This window comes from Coffea arabica, chromosome 4e, assembly GCF_036785885.1.
Source record: "Coffea arabica cultivar ET-39 chromosome 4e, Coffea Arabica ET-39 HiFi, whole genome shotgun sequence".
Lineage (NCBI taxonomy): Eukaryota > Viridiplantae > Streptophyta > Magnoliopsida > Gentianales > Rubiaceae > Coffea > Coffea arabica.
This window is the reverse complement of record NC_092317.1, coordinates 47,672,023-47,694,406: the sequence shown is the minus strand read 5'-3', so window position 1 is coordinate 47,694,406 and position 22,384 is coordinate 47,672,023. Positions and strand designations below refer to the sequence as shown.

General features: G+C 33.3%; 2 non-coding genes across 2 annotated transcripts; both read left to right on the top strand.

Annotated features, from left to right (window-relative positions):
- Positions 1-635: 635 nt before the first annotated feature.
- Positions 636-708, top strand: TRNAA-AGC (transfer RNA alanine (anticodon AGC)). The gene has a single exon. It is a non-coding gene; the product is annotated as a tRNA-Ala (tRNA).
- Positions 709-1,467: 759 nt separating this feature from the next.
- On the top strand, positions 1,468-1,540 carry TRNAA-AGC (transfer RNA alanine (anticodon AGC)). Its single transcript has one exon. It is a non-coding gene; the product is annotated as a tRNA-Ala (tRNA).
- The last annotated feature ends 20,844 nt before the right edge of the window (positions 1,541-22,384 follow it).

The following is a 22,384-nucleotide window of genomic DNA, read 5'->3' as shown; positions in this document are numbered from 1 at the left end:
ACTAAGGTATATTCAAAAGTTGTTGATTTTGGTCTCTCAAACTACTCTCCTTCTAAAGCCATAAATCTTTTTGAGAAAGCACTTTATTTAAATAAGGTGGCTACTAACTACACAATTGACAATTTGCTTATTTTTCTTCTATACCCCGCATCTCCATTGCTTTTTTTTTAAAAAACAATTTTTACATTTAAAATTCTCAAACTACTTTCCTTTTAGGGATAATTTCAAAAACCTCTCCTGAGATTTCTAACAATTTCACTGAGCTCCCCTGAGATTTAAAAAATTACACATACCTCCCTTGTCATTTAAAATGACAATTTTACCCTTAAGTATTTTAATGAAATTCTCTTATTTGGTATGTTTATCCTTAGAATGAGTTTTAAAATTATTTTTTCATTCTTTTTCCTTCTTATTCCTTTTTAAAAATTTTTCTCCAATAAAACTGTAAAACTATCAATAATACCTCTAGATTTCTATTATAACCAAATGTCGAACTAGTGATTTTTTTGACGCGTTAATTTTATATGTAATCCAATATTTTTGCTGATCTTTGTTTTCTATTTTTTGGTATTAAAATTAAAAATAAAAAAAAGAAATGGCCTAAAAACACTACTAAATTATGATATCCATCACTCGGGGATGTAGCTCAGATGGTAGAGCGCTCACTTAGCATGCGAGAGGTACGGGGATCGATACCCCGCATCTCCATTGTTTTTTTTTTAATTTTTAATTTCTCAAACTACTTTCCTTTTAAAGCCATAAATCTTTTTGAGAAAACACTTCATATAAATAAGGTACCTACTAGCTACACAATTGATAATTTGCTTATTTTCTACTAAGGTATATTCAAAAGTTGTTGATTTTGGTCTCTCAAACTACTCTCCTTCTAAAGCCATAAATCTTTTTGAGAAAGCACTTTATTTAAATAAGGCGGCTACTAACTACACAATTGACAATTTGCTTATTTTTCTTCTATACCCCGCATCTCCATTGCTTTTTTTTTTTTTAATTTTAAAATTTAAATTTCTCAAACTACTTTCCTTTTAGGAATAATTTCGAAAACCTCCCCTGAGATTTCTAACAATTTCACTGAGCTCCCCTGAAATTTGAAAAATTACACATACCTTCCTTGTCATTTAAAATGACAATTTTACCCTCAAATATTTTAATGAAATTCTCTTATTTGGTATGCTTATACTTAGAATGAGTTTTAAAATTATTTTTTCATTCTTTTTCCTTCTTATTCCTTTTTTAAAATTTTTCACCAATAAAAGTGTAAAACTACCACTAATATCTCTAGATTTCTATTATAACCAAATGTCGAACTAGTGATATTTTGACGAATTAATTTCATATGTAATCCAATTTTTTTGCTGATCTTTGTTTTCTATTTTTTGGTATTAAAATTAACAATAAATAAAAAAGAAATGGCCTAAAAACACTACTAAATTATGATATCCATCACTTGGGGATGTAGCTCAGATGGTAGAGCGCTCGCTTAGCATGCGAGAGGTACGGGGATCGATACCCCGCATCTCCATTGCTTTTTGTTTTAATTTTTAATTTTAAAATTTAAATTTCTCAAGCTACTTTCCTTTTAAAGCCGTAAATCTTTTTGAGAAAACACTTCATATAATAAGGTAGCTACTAGCTACACAATTGGTAATTTGCTTATTTTCTACTAAGATATATTCAAAAGTTGTTGATTTTGGTCTCTCAAACTACTCTCCTTCTAAAGCCATAAATCTTTCTGAGAAAGCACTTTATATAAATAAGGTAGCTACTAGCTACACAATTGACAATTTGCTTATTTTCTGGTCAGACATATTCCAAAGTTTTTTTAATTTTTTTTGGCTCTTCCTTTGCTTTTTTAACATATGTGCCACATACATATCTAACTGGTGTATATACTATTATTGTATACAACATTAACCTATATTGAGTAGTCAAAAGAGAACTCTTAGAGTCTTCCGCACTGCTAGATTGAGTCTTCCCCAATGCTAAATTCAATATTCGAATTCTGTGCCTTACAATCTTGGGTAAAAAAGGTGTGGGGAGGGATGGGAGGGTAAAAAAAAAAAGATTAAGGTTGTAATTTAAATTACAAAAAAAATTCATGAGAACATGTACACTTGTCCAAATTATTTTGAAGGTCAAAAATAAATCTTACAAAAGTTTTGAGTATCAAATTCAAGTCTACAAAAATTAAAGGAAACTTAAAAAGGTCAAAAAAATCCCATTATAGATTAAAAAAAATAAGGAAGCCCAATTTTTTCCGATTTTCTACCGGTTCTGACTAGGTTTGATTAATTGGTCAATAGCCACCCATATAATCATACCTTAACTAAATCCCTATTTGTTAAATTCAATAAATTGAAGATTTGGTGGAACTCGACACTGCTTCCTAGGAAGAGAAGGAAGTGCAACGGACTCTTCTGCTAAGAGGTAGCCCTCCTTTAAAATCTAACTTGAGGGATTATCGAAGGAGTCATCTAATTAATTGGTTTCAGAACATGAATAAAGATTGCAAAATGGCTTGATATTCATATTCTAGATGCTGAGTTGAGAAAAATGGAAGCGCAGATGGCAAATTGGGTTGATTTTTATAATTTAGATGCAGATTTGAGAAAAATGGTAAATTATAGATGTCAAGCTGAGAAAAAAATAACCACAACAAAGTGACTTTTGCAAACTTTAAAACTAGACAACGAAATAGTTAGAACTTTTTACTACTCTATACTATGTCAATCAGTTAGTAAAATATTTTTTGTCCATCACTAACATCTTTATCTCTTTCCTAATCCTTTATCGTTATTATAGGTGGCAAACCAACCCACTTAACTAAATTTACCCATACACGCCCATGAATAGATGGGTATGGGTATCTTAAATTTTTGTATATGGGTATAAATGAGTTAACGATTCGTTATCATTACTATATAGAAAGTATGATGAATTTTGACAATAAGTATGATAAGTCTTGGCGGTAGAGAATTTAGGCACGTGTAAGAATATTTTGATCTTATTTTTTGTTATACCTAAATTACCCTCATATCTTTTAATTAAACCTATTGCATTTCAATCATGACACTAATTAAAAAAAATGAAAAGTTCCAATAAATTACATCTAAAAAATGTTGATAATTAAATTAAAAACTGCCCATTTACAACTATATTCACTAATCATTTTCTTCATATCCTATTATTGTATGTGTTAAAATTATCTCCAATTATTATATTCTTGTGCATGATAATTAAAGCTAACTATATTTTATATACATATTGTTTAGAAGAAAATTATGATAAATAAGAAGGCAAAAGGTTATAAGCAGTTAATGAGAAAACAAAAGGTTAAATTGATGATTAATTCACTATATTATGTAATATTGACTAAGAAAATTTCAAAAAAATATTGATAATTGTAAAAATATAAAAGAAAAGATGTACAACTATTGAAATTGATAAAAATTTGTTGTATCCAAATCATAATGTATCAATATGTATTTTGCTTAGATTTTGTTGTATACTGTAAGCCCCGATGCAACCAAATACAACCAAAATACTCAACCAGACAAGTAGTCAAGTAAATACAATGACAAAGAATATAAGCAATTTTAAAGCACAAAAATAGAGTAACAATAAAGTAAAAGAAATTCAAACCAATCAAACTCCCAAACTTCTTCCAAACTTGGAGTTGAATCCACCAAATAGCTTCTTCAATTGATGGTAGTGCTAACCAACTTGTACAAGTGAAGGCTCACTCCTTCCTCACCCCAAACATACTTTGGTTGAGCAAAGGAATTTTACTACTCTCTAAGTAAACACTCAACTAGCTACAATTGAAAGTTTACCCACTCAATTAAGAACTATTTTATACAAGTGAGGCAACCTTTATCAAGGTTTTACCACTCCAAGTGATAGGTTCACCTTCACCAAGGTTTTACTCCTCCTAGAGAGTAACCTTCACTTGAGCAACCTCACAACCCAACTTTCCCAACCCCTTATACAACCAACAAAGAATAATTCTACTCAAAGATCTCACTTGTAAGCTTGTATTTAGTGTTGGCAAAAGTCTGTGTCTTCTTGTGTTTTGGGGTATTTATAGAAGGTGAGAAATGGCTCCAAAAGGCTCTCCAACGGTCAAATATTAAATGCTGTCGAAACTAGCCGTTGGCCTGTCGAACGTCCGAACCATTTGCTCTGCGTCCGAACCATGCGTCCGAACCACCTATCGGACGTCCGAACCATTTGTTCTGCGTCCGAACCCTGCGTCCGATAGAAGTCAGAATGTTCAACTTTCATTCTTTTTGTGTCGGACGGCCGAAGCAATGAATGAGCGTCTGATCCAAGCGTCCGAAGAGTATCGTCGTCTGTCGGACGTCCGATCCTCTATCGAGCGTCCGATCCTCTACGTCCGAACCTTCATATTTCTTAACTTCTCTTTGATTCAAATCTTTTCGATTCTCTTTTGGATCAATGACCTGTTCTAACAAATTTCTCACATAAAAACATTAGTCCAAATCTACATTTTGGTTTGTTAATCATCAAAACCAAGGACTGATCAACCAAGGTCAACATATACACTGGTTTGATACAACATAGAAAATTTTCTCTTCTTACTGCCACAATCCAAGCAAAATATGCAACAATTTAGTTTAGATATGATAATCTTCCATGGTCAGAGTTCAATAAACTTTTAATTACTTTGTATATAGTAAATGTTTTGTACAACAGGCAATTGCTTAATGTTGTTTATTATATGGTTTCTTAGTCATTGTTATACCAACAACTTAGTTGTAAAAATATGGACTATTCCATCTTCAGAGTTTTTCTAACTATAGAATGCACAATAAACTTTTAATTATTTTGTACTCAATAAACATTTTGTACAATTACCAATTACTTAATTTTGTTCATTATATAGTTTCTTAATTTATATTATGCCAATAATCAAAGTTTTGCATAGAAATTTAATATAGTAAAAGTTTTATACCTTGTGAAAATATATTTAGGTACAAAGCACATGAGTTATTACTAGTAGGACTAAAGTCTTGTCTGATAATCCAATTCAACACTTAAATTTAATGGAATTAGATCTTAACATATTCAGACCGTTTGATAACCAAAAATTGAACATCTGAATTAATTAAATGGCACTAAATTTTCAAAGCAAAACTTGCTCCCAAAATTAAGTGATAAGTTATTTACTTATCACTGAATATAATATGCACTTAAATGTATTAGATTTAATATTTAATAATTCAATAATTTATTGGATTCAGACTTCAGATTTCAGATTTCACACTTAAGTTTTCAGACTTCAGTTTTATTAAATGCATCCTAAGTGTAGAGTTCCATATCATTTTGATATTTACATTGAAGGAAGGCTTTTGAAACTGCCATCAATTGAGATCATCTACAGTCAAATTTTAGTATTAATTAAAAATTAAATGCTACCATAACAATATTGCCCGCCTTAAAGAAAACCTCCCATTTAAAAAAAAAAAACTAACAATATGCAATTTCAGCTCTAGGGAATATGCAAGTCTTTACTAGCAAAACACTGATTAGCCAATAGAAGGAATGTAAATTACATATTACAACATTGTCAACAATATTGTTGTGTTCAAAAGTGGAAAGTCAATGACTTTGAAGATACATTCATGAAAAGATTTGCTTCAAAAAATGTACTCTTCAATGCAATTTCATGAAAAGATTTCCTTCAAAAATATATTCATAAATGCATTTTTTTGTGAAAATATTACTTTTGGGAATATATAAATAAAGGCATCACGCACAATGAAATTGACTAAACATAGACAAAGGATTAAAAGCAGTAGTAAAAAAATTGGCCGCTACAATATAGTATGTCATTTCCAAAAACATGTTCCTATAATTCACAATATAGACAGATATATTGTAGTAAAGGCAAAAAAAAAAAAAAAAAAGGTGGACCCCATTCATTCGCAAAGGAGCTAATTGCAAACTCGATGATAGTAAAGATCCAAACTTCTCTCGTCATGCAATGGCGCCATAATGGTGATTTTGAAATCCTCGTTTGCACACCATGGTGGCATTACGCGAATTTCAAAATCCTTATGTGCGCGTTATAGGGCTGCAAACGAGCCGTATCGAGTCGAATTTTGGATTAATCGATCCGAGCCTCGACTAAATTTTACCAAACTCGAACTCGAGCTCAAGCTCGACGAGCCGGCAATTTCGAGCTCGAGCTAGAAAAAAATAAAAAAAAATAATTATTTTATTTTTTTAAAAATAAATAAAATAATATTTTTTTAATAAATAATAAAAATATTAAGGATATATATGTAATTTTACTATTAAAATAAAAATATATATATATTTAAAATAAAAAATATATATATACTTAAAATAAAAAAATAAAAAATATTTTATATATATATATATATATATATATATATATATATATATATATATATATATATATACTCGAGCTCGCGAGCCGGGCTTAATATTTTGAACTCGATTTCGACTCGAGCCAGCTCGAGCTCGACTTGAGCTTGAATCGAGTGGCTCGCGAGCGGCTCGATTCGTTTGTAGCCCTAGCGCGCTATGGCTAGATAACTGCGATTTCGAAATCTTCATTTATGTGCCTTAAAGAAACTTGCATCTCAAAAAAAAGTAAAAATAAAAACAAGAAGTCCAAAAAAGATGTACTCCACTCGACGATACTAAAGATTTAAACCTCTTTCATTGTGCCATGGCATCATAATGACGATTTTAAAATTCTTGCTTACCCATCCTAAAGAAAAAATTAAAAACAATAACAAAAAATCCGAAAACTTCAAAAGCCTGTTACACATCTGCCAACACTAAGAAGACTGCAAAAACTTATTCATGCTAAATCATAGACCCACCACACAGCAATCAATTAATCTATTGGATCAACTACAGAAATGGATCAGTATCCCAAAATCACTGAACCTATGAAAATCAAGAGCAAGCAACTGAAAATGGATCCCAAATTGCACAAATATTTACCAATGAATAACCAAATCGACAACAATAGTGAGACCCGCAAAGTAACCTTAGAATCAAAACAAAATAAAGAAAGAGACGGCACAATTTTAGCACAGAATGGTCCTTCAACCCCCAAAAGATGGTCCCAATACAAAGCCATAATGCCTAACATACACTCAAAAGAAATAGAAACATCACCACAAATTAGCACCAACACGTACAAAATTCCCAAGAAAAACAGAAGGATTCTGAACAGATTCAATCAAGAGCCGCCCCGATTCCTGAAACAAAACCAAAAAAAAAAAAATCTGTACAAAACAGAGTTAGTACAAGTTTGGCATAGAATGCTTCCCAACCCCAAAAAGTAGTCTCAAAACAAAACACAATGCTTAACAATCAGTCTAAAAAACACCAAAATTAAGAATGATCACCAAATATTAGCACCAAAACTTACAAAATTCCCTAGAAAAACAAAATGTCCTGAACAGATTCAACCAAGATCCACCAGATTATCCTGAAACCAAAGGAAAAAAATATAGTTTGTATTGTATTGTGTCATTTATGCCTTGCATGCAAAAAAAAAAAAAAAAAAAAAACTAACAGAAATAGATGCAGAAATCGAAACGGACTGTACAATGAACTTCTTAGAATTGTTTTGAAGCATCAGCATTGTGAGAAAATGAAGAGATGGTGAGATTGTATTTTTGCCAACGAAGAAGTTTTTGCAAAGCTACATAGTGGTGGAGGTTACAGCTACTATTGAACAAGTTTGTCTCATAGCACCAAAGGCGGTGATCAGCTCACTTGATCGATGGATCAGCACTCGAGAGTAAAGAGTAGCATTGCATGCTATCTTTCCTTCTTCACTCTTCAGTGTTCACTTAGCTCTTTTTCCTTACACGTCATTGTTTTGAGGCAGCTTCTTTTGCTTGAGATCACACGCACTTGAAGGTGGGCATTACACACAGACAGAAGTGTAAATGCTTTTGAATTCCTTCTACAAAGAAAAGAATGCCAAGGATAAGTGAAACATTTTGTTAGGAAACAAAATTTTGTCTTTTTGTTTGGGAAATTTTTTACCCCAGTGAATTATGATTTATTTCTTTAATAAATTTTACTTGTATGAAAAATGGATTTGCATTAGTTGAAACTAGAAAATAAAGGATAGTTTCCTATTTCTTATGTGAAATTTCTAGGAAAGGAGGGAGAGATAAGGAATGGTAGAAGTGATTAAATAATATTTGTGACTTTTTTTTTACTTAATGTGTGCTAGTCTGTGTGATACATGTATAATATATGGCATCTTACTTTCAATAGTTTAATAATGACCAAAAGCTTATATATGGTATCTTGTTTTTAATAGTTTATTTTAATAATGACCAAATGCTAATACGACTAAATGCTTATATGGTCAAAGCTCTTTGGACCATGCGTCCTAAATTGGATAAAACTCTTTCCATTTATTTAAGCTAACAATTTCAAGATACAATTCACGGCTAGATAGAATTGATTTGAAATTGGATTAATGAATGTATAGTCAAAATTTTTGGATCCACTTGTGGATGTGGTCTGAAAAAACTAAATGAAAGATTAATCTTACATACACCAATAATGTATATTCTCATAGATATGAATGCGTGCTACCTAATTCTAAACTAAATTTGAACATCAATTGTTTTTTTGGCATATGTGGCATGCAGATATCTAGCTAGTGTATACAAGATTAACTTATATTTAGTGGTCAAGGGATGATTTTTAGAATTTTCTCCACTATCAAGTTCAGAGTTCAAATCCGGTAACTGGTAGTTAAAGGTAGGAAGGATGTTGGAAGGGATGGGAAGGTTAAGAAAAAGATTAACCCATCTTTTAATTTTATATATCCTAATGCATGTCTGAATTTTAAATAAGAATTTAGTGAGTTTATATAAATCAACAAGACTTATATGACAATATAAAAACTACACTTATCCAAATTATTTTGAAGGGAAAAAATGAATCCTAGAATAAATATGAGTATCAAATTCACATCTAGAAAAATTAAAGAAAAATTTTAAAAAAAACATTAAAAAACCCAAATAAAAAATTTAAGAATGGCGCGTTGCCCGACTGTACCGTGAGCACCCTAGTTTTCTTGTTACTACCCGTAGATCGTGCTCTGAGTAGCCCACTGGTTGACAAAGAGGATTATGACCCTTCTTTACTTCTCAGAGTAAGGCAGCTCAGCTGCAACTAACTTGTTTTCTGAAGGCCATTAAGGGCTAAGTAAGGTTTGTTGCTAAGGTAAACTTAAGCTGCGGACTTAGTAAAGAAGCACAGAGAGAGCAAAACGAGTTAGGGTTGGTTTGGCAAAATATGCACAACATGTCTAGGTGAGCGAATTCCCAGTTCCACCAATTGAACTGGCCTATCTAGTCCGATTTTGAAAACAATGACCCTTCCTAATTGACAGATAACTGGCAAGATACAATCATGACATTGATAAAGTTGATTTGAAGCTGGAGACGAATGAAATTGATTGCAACACAACCTTCAATGAGTGACAAAATTTATTGTATTACACACGTTGGCATCTTAGTGTCTATATTTACCATAGTGCTTACATCTACTGTGTAAAAATGAAACTTCAAAAAACAAGTCATTTGTGGCTTTTGATTTAAAAATGCAAAATCCAGGAAAAAAAAAAAAAGCAATCTAGAACATCAAGTTTACCCTCCTAGACAGTCTATTCCAACTGTTTTTTGGAATCTCATTCCTCACAAAAATCTAGAGAAAGCCTATTCCCACTCCATCCAAGAAACATCTAAATTACAGGGGTCAAGTTTACCCTTCTATGCATCTCTATCTTTTATATATGTGTCAAATGTTAAGTTATTTGTGAGTTAACAACTTCTACTACATTTTAGTCATAAATAATTCTAGTTCTATTACTTAATAACATTTTCCCCTCTTTTTACTATCTAAAATGAGATATTTAATTAAAAATTTTAATATTTTTGATTTACAAAATTGGATTATGTGATGATATTTGTCCACTCAAAAGAAGTGACAATGTCCTAAAATATATTCATATGCACTCTAAAAAAAAGGAAAACACACACTACCAGTCACAACTATACCTTTTTGTTTACAAATAGTTCTGAGGACCGAATAGAAGCAAATCAAGGGGACATAGAATTGACATGTATGCAATTTGAATATTCAATTTGGCTAAATTAGTATTCAACTATTGCATTTTTATGTTATTGAAAAATTATTATTATTATTATTATTATTATTAAGTTCTATATCTCTAAATCAAATATCTAAGGAATGTATTCTTGCTTAGTAGCGTAGTTGGAAATCAAACTCAAAAAACTAGCCATTTGCCTTAGGATGCTAGTGTCAAACAAAATGAAAGAAGAAATATTTTACGGCATGCTTAGGGCAATTAAGTAAACATGCATGTGCGGTATTGGATATATATCATACCATCTAATTCCAAATTTGAAATTCAGATTTTACACAAATGACATATATCTATAACTGGTAGCATAAAAAACTCTGGCTCCAGTTGGATTGGCCTATTTTTCAAAAACTAGTTATGCAAATATAATATTACAATAATACACAAACAAAATTAATTCAAAAAACACATCATCTATACAATATATAAAAAGCAACTCACAAATATACACAAAAAATTTAAAAAATTTTCTATAACATTTTTCACATATCACTATCACCCATCACCACCACCACCCACCACCGACACCACCCCTTCCCTCTTCCTCCTCCCCTCCCTTCCTCCCACCACTCAGGCCCTCCGCTTCCACCTCAATCTAGTTGAGACTAGATCCAGATTGCGGCCTCTGATTGCGACCAAAAGGTTGCAACTTTCTGGTCATGATCTGGCCACGACCAGATCGAGAAGGGAGGGGAGGGGAGTGGGAGGAAGGGAAGGGAAGGAGAATAGAAAGAGAGAAAGAGAAGAGCGAGGAGGAAGAGGGAGGGGTAGAAGAAAGCAGAAGGGAGGGGGTGATGGTGATAGTGATGGTGGGTGGTGGTAGTATTAATTTTTAAAATGTACCATAAAAATAATTTAATTTTAAAAGTTACCCCAAAATATATTCTAAAAACCCCTCCAAAAACATATTTACAGTAAAAATTTTTCAAATACACTGCTACAATAAAATATTTTAAAATACCCTAAAAAATAGCTAATCCAAACGAAGCCTCTATACTAACGGTGTATAAAAACTTAATATGTTAATTATTAGTAGTTTATTAGTAATAAAGAAAATTAAATAAAGTTAGTAAATCAGATTATTTTAAACAAGTATTTGGATGATCTATTGAATTTATAAAGCTTCCATATGATTATAGCTATATTGAAAGTTTTCAAATTTTAACACAAATAAGGGCAAGAGTCAGATAACAGCAATCCAAAATAAATATCAATCAAAAATGATTTAAGACGGCATTAAATTTTGCCAATGAATATGGTACAGATTAGCAAAATGACATTTGTATCTAAAAGAAAAACTTGGAGTGAAAACAATAAAATGGTCAATGAATGTGATATTCGTAACGCTTAGGCTTCAAAAGATTTTCTTTCTATATTAGGTCGCACTCTAGTGGATAGTGATTCATAAAAAATTTGGCTTCGCCTTAAGACCTTTTTTTGTTGCAGACTATGATTCAGTGTGGAGAGCGTCCCATAATAGAACTGGCTCCACAAGTGAATCCTACTTCAGAGTTCCTATCATAGACCACCATCTAGTATACAGTATCTCATAATAGAATTCGGTCTTACAAGTGTATCATGCCTTTATTGTGAGGTAAGTCCACAGTAGGATTGGCACATGAAAGAAAATAAATATATTTCCGTTCAATTTTTTTTTTTACAAGAAATGAGTGAGATTTAAGAAACATCAAGAGATTTAAACTCGAAATCTTTAGATTCTGGGGTCTCAACCAAACTATATAACAAATATAGTTTCACTTATCCTTCCAATCAGGACAAGTAAGTCTCTCGCATGCGTCTATGGAACTAAGTGCTTCAGCAAGAAAAACTTTAAAATTGAAATCAATTGCCCAAATCATGCAGCCATTTTTTGAAGTAGAAAGGTTCAGGTACTCAGATATTAGTTAGATGACGGTGAGATTTCTAATTTGAATTTCATACCTTTCCCCTTCCTCGTTTCCTCTTCTAACAATCACGCTCTCCCTTAAACTGAAAAAACAATTTAGGATCATGTTCCATGAACCCCACATATGAATGCAGCTTACCATGATCGCGTACAAATTCTTGAAATATATATAAAGACCTACCAAAATATGAACGCTCCTTCATGAAATTGACAAGAATGGGAAAGAGTAACAGGTGTTGAGATATTTGCCTCTGAGTAAAAAAAAGAAAAAATTAGTTTTTTACATAATTCAAGAGCTAAGATGGAATCATCATTGAAAAACTCCACTAACCTTTGAAAAAATATTCTTGAACTTTCTTTATGATCTTGTGAGCTAAGCTGCGCTAGTACACTTCCAATGTTATGTTAGGTGATTATACCTATATATATATATATGTTCCCGACGTGCTTCTCCCGATTTTCCAGCACGTTATTTTTCAATTACCATATTTGGCTTTAACTGATATTCATTTCTTACCAAATTTATTATTCTACTAAATTACAAATAAAGTTTATTGGAAGATTTGGTGTTAGTAGATGACGAGAAAATATTAAAAATAGTTAGATTCGAACCCAAAGCTTCTTTGGATGTGCAAATTGTGCTACAATTTACCTTTAATTAAGAACAGATTTTAATTTATTAACTGATTTTTTTTGGTGGCCAAAGGCTTGTCTAGCAAGTGCTTTACAGGGCGAGGAACTAATTTTTTTTTTTTTAAAAATATGTGACTATTTTGGAAAATTATCTGAATGTAAGGAAAGTAATGAATATAAAGAAGCCCATTCAAATGGTAAATTTCATGTCTTAAGGAGTATCCAAGAGACTAGAACCAGCCATTATATTATACTTTTGGTCATTTGACTAAAGTTCTTCACCTGAAATTAGTGAGGAAAACAGTCTACTGATTGATTTTTTTTTTTATTTTGTAAGGCACGGTATATAATAGAATGAGCACATCAAAGAAAATAAATCTAGTTTTGCTTACAATAAGTTAAGGTGAGTCTTTCTCATGAGCATGTGTCTAGAAAACAAGTAAGGTTAATGATATAGGCACAGCACAAGTTATAGCACCGCACTAGTTTCCGTGTACAATGACAACTGCATAATTTTACTTAACTTCTCTTAGATTATAAAAATTAAACCTATCCTCCTTAGTATGGGAAAATGATTATATTGGCCTTCATTTAATATGTAATTTACACTATATTGCTATGAGATATATATACAACTAATAAAAAGAAAAAAAAAGAATAAAATAACCCTACATTTCATGTTCACAACTGACGATTCCATCTCTCTCCCTCACATGTTCCCTCTTTCCTCTACAGTGTTAGATGAACAGTAAAAGTTGGGAAGGTACGTATAATTTTTGAAACTTGAGAAGAGTTCTCCAAAATTAGGGCAAATTACATTTTAGTTTCATGTGGTTTTCGCAAAAACCACGTAACCCCCTATGATTCAAAAAGTTATACATAAATTTCCTGTGGTTTGGGTTGAACTGTCAAATAGACGGAAAGCACCCATCGTGACGATTCGTGGGCAAAACACGCTTGTACTACTAGTATCAATAAGAAACATTCCCATATTACTCCTGACCATTTTAACGCACCCAATAAAGCCTAGCTCTGTGTTCCTCATCTCTTTCCAGCTTCTGAAAGTACTTGGTTGGTGAAGGCAATACATTTAGTGAAGAAACAAACCAAGATAGAGAACGAAGGAAATCTAAAGGTGAGTTATAACATCAAGGAACAGCTGATCTAGTAACAATTCGAGCATCCGGCCATGGAGTCCTCCGGCAAACATGTAGGAAACGACAGGGTTTTATCAATGAGGCAGAGTGATCGAGAGCAGATGAAGAAAAGCGTTGCTGGCGTGAGGTCTTCAATCGCCGATACTCCGGGTGGAATCGGAACCCCCGAGCTACGCAGCGAGTTAAGAAGAATCCCTTGCGAATCATCTTCCTCCATTGTTTTACTTCTGCAGCTGCTGAGAACGCCAGGGAGATGCCCTTTGGTTCCGGAAGCATTTAATATGTATGAGCGTTTTGGGCTATGTTCCAATGGGTTGAAGATTGCTTACGAATGACTATTTACGGCTGAGCTCTGGGCTCTGGGCTCTGGGCTATGCTCCTCCTCTGCAGCTGCTAAGTAAAGTAACCCAATTTCTGTACAGGGGAAAAAAATATTTGAAAAAAATAGAAGACACAGAAGAAGAAGCCCATATCTCCCCGGTGGCTGACAGATTCTTTTCACAACACAATTCTTCACGCTACCCATAAATAACAAACCCCTTCACAAAACTCAAAAGGAGGGAATAAAAAATAAAAGCGAATTAATACAAAAATAAGGAAAGGAGCTGCAAGAAGAAATCCCCAAAGCAGCCAAATTCCGCAAGGCAAGATCCCCACCACCCTTATCACTGCCCACCAGTCACCGAATCCTCTCCAAACTCCGAAGGTAAAAGCCGATAACCCTCTCTTTCTCACTATAAAGACCAGAGCAAGGGAGAATTTGACTTCATTTGCTTCTTTTTTGTATTTATATTAGGGTAATTTGGACATTTGCCGACGAATTGTCACGATGGGTGCTTTCCGTCTATTTGACAGTTCAACCCAAACTACAAACTACAGGGGGTTTATGTATAGTTTTTTGAATTATGGGGGTTATGTGATTTTTGCGAAAACCACATGGAGCTAAAATGTAATTTGCCCCCAAAATTATTAAAAACCTCAACGGAAGTTCGTGAAATTTTCCCAAGACCATTTCCTTTCACTTAATTAATGAACAACTAATGGGGGCTGAGCGTTCCAATTGGGAAAACAAGAAGAAAGAGGCAGGTCGAACAAGAATATAATGAACGAATTTTGGTGACAAGGAAGAAGGAAAAAGGACAGCGAGACCTAAAATTTAGGTGACTGGGGTGTGGGTGGGTTCGGCATTAACCCTTCTTCTTTTTTCTTTTTACTTTGGCTCAAAATGCTACTAATCTTTAAATTTTAATTCAAGCATAAAATAAGTGAGAGAAGTTGCCTAATGATCTCACAATAATTTACATTAATCAGTATACAATTATATGCAGAAGTGCAGAAAGTTTTTTTGAGCATTTGGACAACAAATTAAGTGTCTGAAATTGCTTACTACCATTGTTTTCTTCTAAAAACCACAAAATTTTGAAGTGTTGTTCCAAAATTTAGGTGTTATTGTGAAGTACCCAGAAACGTCTTATAATTAGGCACAAGATGGGGGAATTCATAATGTTTTTCGAATCATCCCTCGTCTCCCTGTAGTTTGTACTACTATGTATTTGCATGCTCTCCACGGATGGCTGGTACTCCTCGTAACTTGCATGAATATATGCTTTCTTATGTTGTGGGATAGCCCTCTCATGCTTATAAGAGAACTTTTTGATATGGGATCTTGCAGAGCAGCTAAGACAATACCAGAAGTAAAACTTTCTACAAATAAGAACCATAAAAGCGATCATCTACTAATGCTAGCAAAATTCTTAACTATTGAGCAAACCACTGCTAGCTGAACATCATAGTTCCTGTCACTAGCATACCAAATTAAAGTAGACCGTCTACCTTTCCACAGTATCCCTTCAAATAGATCAAAAGGGGGACAACTGGACCAGACTGTCACTCTAAGTTTTTTCTTCGTTGGCTTTTCTATACTTATTGCTACGGATGATAGATCCCAAATTTACAAACATAGAGAAAGACTACTACTTTGTTGTCTGATTACTCCTGGAGGCTGGAACTGCAATTGTGAGACCGAGTAGCAAAATGTAAAGGAATCTGACCAGTTGGGGCTCTTGCAAAAGGCATCTGTTCCTTCAAGAACTGCTCATTCCACCAACCTTTCATTTCAGTCTTGAATGCCAACTTACCAAATTGATCTCTTACCTCCCGGCAACTATCGAAAGCGTATAGCCCATCGTAGACATACACGAGACCCTTCCCATTGTTTATTCCTATGGTATCAAATGCTTTAAGAGTTTTACGACAATGAATGACCCTCACAGGAAACTTGCCAGCCATGTTGTTCTTCAAAGCAAGGTTCCCCGTAACCATTTTTGGTCCCTGGGCTTCTTATGCGTAACGTCTGGATTTCGCCCTTCACCTGTGCAGATGAATACATCAGAAGACTTGGTGACATTTTCATAACGACCCGTGTTCACAATGCTAATTGCACAAGTTTTGCTGCAAAATCTAGCTATGATTTGGCAATTGATTTGAATTTCGAAGTTTCTCACAGAGAAAAAGTATTTGAGCACCCAAGACCTAGCTATGTAGTCTAAATTAGGCCAGTAGTTGGCTTCTTCAACTGCATAGGCAAAGGTTCTCATAAGATAAATTTTATTGCTTTTCTCCATTTTCATTGTAATACAATAGTGTTCGACAGAATTTACATTTATATTCGTTGGCTAGTGACAATGCTAAAGCACTTAGTTCCATGGTATAGTAAAGCATTTATGAAATAACAAATTTACACTTTCCACAATACTTTCAAATTTCGATCTTTGACTTGTAAAGAGCAACGTTGTCATTTTATAAGAAATCTGCTAAGAAACTAAAAATTTGGTTGAGGAGGCATTGATTAGTAGTCAAGGTTGAGAATCGAGGGTTTAAAGGTTCTGGGTTCGAATTTCTTTCTATCTTTGCTTCTTAAATTTCATTTCTCTTTTGCTAGAAATTTTTTTAAAGGAATATTTTTTTAGTTAGGGCATGATACACTTGTAAGACCAAATTCTATTATGTGATGTTGTCCACTAGATCGGGGTCCGTGATAGGAAAACCTCTAAGATAGGACTCATTTGTAAAGCCAATTCTTTTATAGGACGCTTTTAACTAAACCACAGCCCATAAAAAAAAAAAATAATCCTACGGTGTGAACCACTTCCAGAACCAATTTTTTTTATGAGTCATTATCCATTAGACTGCAGTCCATATCAAATTGAAGTAGGATCCACTTATGAAGCCAATTTTGTTGCGAATCATTATCCACTAGATTGCGACCTAATATAGAAAAAAAATCTTTTGATGCCGAAGCGTTATGAATATCATATTCATTGATCATTGTTTTGTTTGTACTCCTAGGTACAAATGTCATTTCTGTGTTTTAGTCATTTTGCTAATCTGTGCTATATCTGTTGGCAAAATCTAATGCTCTCTTAAACCATTTTTTATTGATATTTTATTTTTTCAATTTGGATCACCATTATTTGACTCATGCCATGTGCTAAAATTTGAAAACTTTCAATATAGTTAGAATGATATGGAAGCTTTACAAATTCAAGAGATCATCCAAATACTAATTTAAAATAATTTGATTTGCTAACTTTATTTAATTTTCTTTGTTACTATAAAACTAATAATTAACTTGGAAAGGAAAGGGCATTTTAAAAACCTCCTACAAATCCGTCCTTACAAAAGTGATGCTGACATCACTCTTCATCAATTTTGTGAGCTGCGGTCAGTTAAAACTGCAAACGTCATGAATTGTATCTTGCCATTAATCTGTCAATTAGAAAGAGTTGTCCGTTTGGATGAGTCATTTTTTTAAAAACAAGTTTTTTAAATATAATGTTACAGTAATACATAAGAACTTAAAAACCATCTCATCCATATAATATATCAAATATTTCAAAAAATTTTTATAGTAAAAAATTTTTCATATACACTGTTACAGTAAAATTTTTCAAAAAACACCCCCAAAAATAGCTAATCCAAACAGGTGTTTTCAAAACCAGACTAGACAGGCCAGTTCAACTGGTGGAACTGGGAATTTGCTAATTATCCAATCATTGTCTAAACCGTACCAAAGATGTAGCTTCCAATATGCTGCTCACCTAGATGTTGTGCATATTTTTCCTATCCTTCAACCAATATTTTTAAACCCGGACCGGGGAATGAATCGGAAAACTTTCTGGTTCACGATACGACCGATTTAACCGATTTAACCCCGATTCAAAGGTTTAATAATTTTTTATTCATTTTAGTATTAAAAATTTTGAATAAAACTAAAATATTTATTTTAGAAAATAAATATTTAATAAAAATCGGTTGAACCTCCCGATTTTTACCGGTTCAACCGGGTCTTGACTGGTTCAATTAATTCTTTGGCTTTGTGATTGAACCGGACCGAAGGCATGGCCGGTTCGCAATTTGGCCGGTCCGGTCCGGTTTTCAAAACATTGCCTTCCACTGGCCAAACCAACCCTAATTGGTTTTGCTATCTTTGTGCTTCTTTACCATGTCCATAGCGCCAGTTTACCTTAGCAGCAAACCTTAGTAGCGAGCAAGTTAGCTGCAGCAGAGCTGCCTTACTCAAAAAGTAAGGGTCGTAATCTATGTTTTCAGACTCGGACCGGCAATCGACTCGGCCGAACTCAGGGGTCAGGGGTCAATGGGTTCGACTGGAGTCGATAAGGGGTCAAACCGGATGACGTCATAAATACGTCATATATATATATATATATATTCTGCAAATCAAATTTACAAAATATAATCAACAACCCAATCATCCAAATTTATATCCATTTCACCAAACAATTCACCAAATTCATCCAAACTCACAAAATTTACAAAATAGAAATCCTATACATGTTCAATCCTTGACAAATAGCAATCCAAATAAGGTAACAAGTTCATGTTCAATCCTTGATAAATATCAATACAACACTAAAAAACTGGCACAATCAGAGGATTCTTACATCTTCCCGCTTGTTCAATACTGAAGGACCTGAAGTGAGGATTATACTACTAATTGAGAAATTCACTAATGGACCAAACCAGCAAAACTTTATGTTTTACATCCCATGTTCCAGCCACAGTCAGAATAGAATCTAAAGAATATAGTTAATATATCTAAAAGATGCAATTGCAATCCTTGGCACTTAAGAATGGCGTCAACATGTTGACTCAACCTCCTACTCAAAATGCATATTGTATGTCATATAGGCCACACTTTTTTTCAAACTCACATAAAAGAAAAACATATCTGAAGCATCTTGAGACCATCAAAAGATTCACAAGAATTTTCAAGTCATATCAACTTTAGGAACTACAAGAGTATATGAACCCAGATTTTTTATAAGTTACCAATCTATCAAGAATGTAGCACTCGATTAGAAACAAAGAGACTGCCAAATCTAACTATGAAGAACATACAAGATCAATACAAACCAGACCAGCATGCAAGAACTTAACCCTTTTGTAATCTAACTTGCATACTATATTTGTCAATTATCACAAAATTGAAAGTCTAGAATTTAACAAGCAGGTTAAAGCTCTCACCTAATACCCTACCATCAAGTTTACATGAAACTTATAACTTTCTGTTATATATAAGTAACTGAAACCATCTGCCTAGCTAAGGGCATCTTTTACAGTGTCCCCAGTCAATCTTCGTCATTATAGTCAAAATACTGCCGATGAAGTGGTAGGAAAAAACACTGGAGGAAAACAAACCAATCAATAAGGAGGTAAGACCGACGAACCAAACAAGAAAGAAAGGTTCAAAAGGGTTTTCGTTTCCTTTTCGTAAGTAACCAGAAACGCCAAAAAATGTTCAAGTCCTTGAGGCCTAATTCCTCCGAATCAAAGAAATGGCCCAATAAAAAATGTCCAGAGAAAAAGGGCAGAAATATTCTTCTATTCCATCTATTTTTTCCCCCACAATAACATCTAGAGCATAACTATTTTCTTTCCATCATCAAGCAAAAATGAAGAATATAATTAGTCTTAGATTCTAAAAATTACCAGATTGAGCTCTGACCTCACGCGCTGCTTGAGCCTTGAACTCTGAAGAAACTGGCAGTGCTGCAATGGTGGAGGCTAGAGGTTGAACGACACATGATCGGCGGCAATCGCGATTAGGAAACGATCGGTGATTATGAAGAGACGGCGATGGAGGTTTTTAGGGTTAATCTCAGATTCTCAGGAACGAACAAAAGAGAGAAACAGAGAGTTGCGTTTGTCTAATTTCATTCCATTTTTCCCTTTTCTTTTTATTTTTCAGTCAATCAAGTATTGAGTCAAACTTTTTATTAAAAAAAAAGGCAGAAAAAGGAAAAAAGAAAAACCGGGGTTAATTTGATTCTCCGGTTCACCGGTCAAACCCGAGTTCTGACCGGGTTTGACCGATTTTTTATTCCCCGAGTTTTTTACCTAGCTCGGATCGGATGCCTGGCCGGTTCCCGGTTCGACCGGTTCAACCGGCCGGTCCGGTCCGAGTCTGAAAACACAGGTCGTAATCCCTTTTGTCGACCTGCGGGCAAATTAGATCACGATCTAGGGGCAGCAAACAACAAACTAGACTAACTAAGATGCAAATGGCAAAGCCGAGCAATGCATCATTCCTACAGGTAGCAGAAGTATGAGAGGAGTCACTTCTTCGTTTATGCTTTTTAACCAGAAAGAGTAGTGGCATTTAGGCATTATTCCTGTTCTGATTAGGCAAGTAATGAGTAGATTGGGGAAAGAGAGACAAGCGAAAAGTAAGGTGACAAATAAGTATAAAATCATTTAGACGACTCTTTCGATAATGTCTTAGATTAGATTTTAAAAGAGAGCTACTACTTAGAAGATAGTAGTGTCAGTTGCGCTTCCTTCTCGTTCTGGGAAGCAGTATCGATTTCCACCAAATCTCCAATTTATTGAATTTAACAGCAGGGTTTAGTTATGGTATGATTAAATTGGGTGGCCATTGACTAGTCAAACTTGGTTTTAACTAATAGAAAATCGGCATAACCTGGGTTTCTTCATTTTTGGGATTTTTAAAATTTTCAAGACTTGAATTTGACACTCAAAAATTTTTTAGGATTTATTTTTGACCTTCAAAATAATTTGGATGAGTGAACATGTTCTAATGAATTTTTTCTAATTTTAATTATAGTCTTAATTTTTATATTTTGTGATATAAGTCTTCTCGATTTATATAAACTCATCAAACTTTTATTTAAAATTCAAAAACATATTAGGATATATTGTTGTAGGTATTTTTTCATGTTGTTATATATATATATATATATATATATATATATGTTAATTTTTTTAACTCTCTCATCTCTCCCCACACCTTTTCTACTTTCAACCGTCAAGCACAGAATTCGAACTCTAAATTTGGTAGTGAAGAAAACTCTAAAAGCTCTCACTTGAGCACCAAGGCATTGTTTGATAATTTAATTTAGCATTTAAATTTAACAAGTTTAAATCTTAACATGTTCGAATACGTTTGATAAAAAAAATAAAACATCTAAATGAAGGAAGCGGCATTGAATTTCTTAAGCAAAACTTGTTTCAAAAACTAAGTGATAAATGATCATTTATCACTTAATTTGATATACATTTAAATGTATTAAATTTAGTACTTAATAATTCAATAATTTAATGGATTCAAATTTCAAATTTTAAATTTTAGTTTAATCAAACACATCCTAAATATAGATTAATCTTATATACACTAACTAAATATATACGTGCCACATATGCAGAAAAAATTGACGCTCAAATTTAATTTAGAATTAGATGTCATGCATTTATATCCATGAATATGTATATATTCATGGATATATTTATATATATATATATTTCGTCAAAAGCTTCTTCGTTGGCAAAAATATAATCTCACCATCTCTTTGTTTTCTCACAATGCTGATCTGCTTTAATCCCTGTTCTCTCAGAACACTTTTCAGAAGTTCACTGTTCAGCCACTTTCGATTTCTCGATCTATTTCTGTTAGATTTTTTTTTTTTTTGCGTGCATCTGGTGGTTCTTGGTTGAATCTGTTCAGAACCCTTTTGTTTTTCTTGGGAATTTGGTAAGTTTTGGTGCTAATATTTGGTTATTATTCTTAGTTTTGGTGTTTTTTTGACTGATTGTTAAGCATTGTTTTTTGTTTTGGAGCTATTTTTTTGGGAGTTGGGAAGAATTCTATGGAAACTTATGTTCTAACTCTGTTTTGTACAGATTTTGCTTGTTACTGTGTTGGGATTTTGTAGGTTTTGGTGCTAATTTCTGGTGCATAACCCCTTTTTTCCTTTGGTTTCCGGAATTTGGGCGGCTTTCGTTTGAATCTATTCAGGACCGTTTTGTTTTTCTTGGGAATTTTGTAAGTGTTGGTGATAATTTCTATTGATTTTTCTGTTTCTTTAAGTGAATGTTAGGCATTATGGCTTTGTTTTAGGACCATCCTTTTCGGGGTTGAAGGAGCAT